The sequence below is a fragment of the Chinchilla lanigera genome, unplaced genomic scaffold, assembly GCF_000276665.1.
Source record: "Chinchilla lanigera isolate Chin_1 unplaced genomic scaffold, ChiLan1.0 scaffold00009, whole genome shotgun sequence".
Taxonomy (NCBI): Eukaryota; Metazoa; Chordata; class Mammalia; order Rodentia; family Chinchillidae; genus Chinchilla; species Chinchilla lanigera.
This window is the reverse complement of record NW_004955410.1, coordinates 10,054,556-10,057,846: the sequence shown is the minus strand read 5'-3', so window position 1 is coordinate 10,057,846 and position 3,291 is coordinate 10,054,556. Positions and strand designations below refer to the sequence as shown.

The following is a 3,291-nucleotide window of genomic DNA, read 5'->3' as shown; positions in this document are numbered from 1 at the left end:
GGAGGCAAGTGCTCTACCACTGAGCTATGCCCTGCCCATGGAGCGCCATCTGGCCTGGCCATATTTCCATGCCCAATAGCCATATGGCCAGCGGCTGCCACAGTGGACAGTACAGATCACTTGTTCTTCGCTGCATGTCACCAACACGATGGTAAGTTTGTCTTGGGTATTAAGGTTTAATTTGTAAAATTAGGACTACATAGGTTGGAAGTAACGCCAGCTAAATGAGATTTTGGAGTGCTTTGTGGGTTATTAAGTTTTATGGTGACAGGGAGGAAGTATCTTTGCTGAGGGAGCACATAACAAACATGATTGTTAATAGGGTCTGGAAGATTTCAGGGTGCTTGAAATAATCAGTTAAACTATTAAGATGACACCCTGCGATTTTCTCTCATCTATCAATAATGCAAAGCTAATCCTTCGTGCAGCCTCTCTCTGGATTTTAAATTCCAAACTCATGAAATATACATGGTTAAGCACATAAAGCTGAGAACCCAGGTTATGCAGGGTGGTAAGATGATTTAGGCAGAGCTGAGGTTTTGCTTTTGTCCCTTTTGTTTTTATTAATATGTTTATTGAGATTAATTCACATACCATGTAAGTCACTCATTTGAAGTGTACAATTCAGAGGTTTTTCGTGTATTTGGAGTTGTGCAATGATTGTCACAGTATTACATTTTTATCCCCCTCAAAAGAAACCCCACAGGTAGGGATATAGCTTAATGGTAGAGTGCTTGCCTAATCTGTGCAAGGCTCTGGGTTTGATCCCCAGCACCAGAAAAATAAAGCCAGGAGTCGTGGCACACATCTGTAATCCCAGCACTCAGGAGGCCGAGACAGGAGGATCATTGCAAGTTTGAGACCAGCCTGGGCTACAAAGTGAGCTCAAGGCCAGCCTGAACTACACAGCAAGACCCTGTCTCAAAAAGACAAAAAAAGAAAAAAAAAAAAAGAGAGATGGGTGTGGCAGCACACACCCATAATCCCAGCATTCTGGGAGGGTGAGGCAGGAGGACCACATGTTCAATCCCAGCCTGAGCTACTTAGTGATTTAGCAAGACCCTGTCTCAAAATAACTGAAAATGCCCTGGGAATGTAGCTCCCAGTAGTGCAAAGACCCTGGATTCATTCCCCAGTAGCCCCCCAAAAAACATCCATACCCATCAGCAGTCACTAACACCCGCACTCCAGTCCACTCCAGCAACCACTCCTTTCTTGGCAAGAACTACCTCCAGCCTCTGTTGTAGTCACTGAGTGGTAATTAAATTCCACAATAATCCCTTCTCAGCATAAGCTTTCCAGCTTCACCATGGAGTAGCACACATCAGTTCTTCATGACTTGTATAGGCCAGTGACACTCGGTGTCTGCATATGCCACAATCTGATTATCCAACTGTCACTTGGTAGACATTTGGTTTTCACTTTGATCTACGAGTAGTGTTTTTCATCATTTAGTTTTTATTCATAACCATAAACTTAACTCTGCAATCCAGCTACATTTGGAGGGGAGCAAGGAAAATATGGAACCCAAGGAAGTGCAGTAAGAGGAGAGATGATGGGGTGTTTTGAGCAGGTGGGGCGCAGGGTGCTCTCCTGAGATACAGGAATGGTCTGGTGGTGGCGATACAAGTCACATGCGTTAGAGCTGTCCACGGTCGCTGATGGTGATCTCCTTGCTGGTCTTGCCATTCCTGGACCCAAAGCGCTCCATGCCCCCTCCGTGTTCATGCCCTCTTTCACCTTCCCGAAGACCACGTGCTTGCTGTCCAGCCACTCGGTCTTGGCAGTGCAGATGAAAAACCGGGAACTGTCTGTGTTTGGCCCAGCATTTGCCATGGACAAGATGCCAGGACCTGTGTGCTTCAAGAAGTTCTCGTCATCGAATCTCTCCCCACAGATGGACTTGCAGCCAGTGCCACTGTGGCGTGTGAAGTCACCACCCTGGCACATACGTCCTGGAATAATTCTGTGAAAGCAGGAACCCTTATAACCAAATCCTTTCTCTCCAGTGCTCAGAGCATGAAAGTCTTCTGCTGTCTTTGGAACTTTGCATACAGCTTGAAGGAGATGCAGCCCAAGGGCACACCATCAGCGGCGATGTTGAAGAACACGGTGGGGTTGACCATGGCTGGCAGCGAACATCTAAAGGGGAGGATAGCGGCGTCTGCAAAGCCTCTACGAGTAATGTTGCACACATTTTGTGCAGGTTTCTACTGGTCCTGTTTCCATTTCTCTAGACCATAGCTTGGGGCATAACTGCTGGGTCACACAGCAACTCCGTTCAGTCCTGAAGGAACTGCCAGCCTGTTTCCTGGAGCAGCTGCACACACTCTACGTCCCGCCAGGAGCACGCAACAGTTAGTTTCTCTACAGGGCTGCCAGCCCTGCGTCTCCTCTCAGCCATCCTATGCAGGTATGTGGTGCTGTCTCACCGTTCCGCACATGGGTATTCAATTCTCAGGTGATCAGTTCTGTTGAACGTGTTTCGTATGTGTGCTTGCAGGCTGTCTGTCTTTGGAGAAACGTGTTGCGATCTTTTCCCCCATGTAGGGGATTATTTGAATTCATGTTGAGTACTGAGTGTTCTTTACATACTCTAGATCCAAGTGCCTTTTCAACTGCAGGATGGGCAGATATTGTCTTCCGTTCTGTGGGTCGTCTCCTCCCGCCTGAAGGTTGGCTAAAGGCTGCAGATGTTCCTCTTTGGGATGTGGTTGGTAAAGTTGCACACAGCTTTGCAGGATGCGTCCCGAGGTGCTATTGGGAGTGTCTCTGTCTCTGCGCTGGCCGCCTTCGCCCCAGACCCACACCGGGGCCAGGTGCAGAATGGAGCTGTCCTGAGACCTCCACACACACCTGCTCTTTGTTAGCCACACCCATCCTCGTTTCCATAGTTCTCTTTTTCTACTGACAAGAGTAATATTCAATACATACATTTTTCTTTTCTTTTTCAGTATTGGGTATTGAATTCAGGGCCTTAGCACTGAGCTATGTCCCTAGCACTTTTTACATTTTGAGACAGGGTCTTGCTACATGGCTAAATTGGCCAGGCTGGGCTTGAACTTGATCCTCCTGCCTCTGCCTCTGCCTCGCTGAGTGCTGGGATTACAGGTGTGCCCACTACACCCTGCCTCAACGCACATCTTATTACCTATGTTGACAAAAAATCTTTTACTACCAAAAAAGCGTGGTTAAGAGGACACAGACCTCCCCACTTAACAAGGGGAGCCACCTTCCTTTAATCTCACCCCTTGTCTTTTCCTGATGATATGTGTCCCATATCGTGGAACT

The 3,291-nt window shown here is 47.5% G+C and overlaps 1 pseudogene; it reads right to left on the bottom strand.

The window, feature by feature from the left end:
* Positions 1–1,639: 1,639 nt before the first annotated feature.
* LOC102021947 lies at positions 1,640–2,126 on the bottom strand (annotated as a pseudogene).
* Between the last annotated feature and the right edge of the window lie 1,165 nt (positions 2,127–3,291).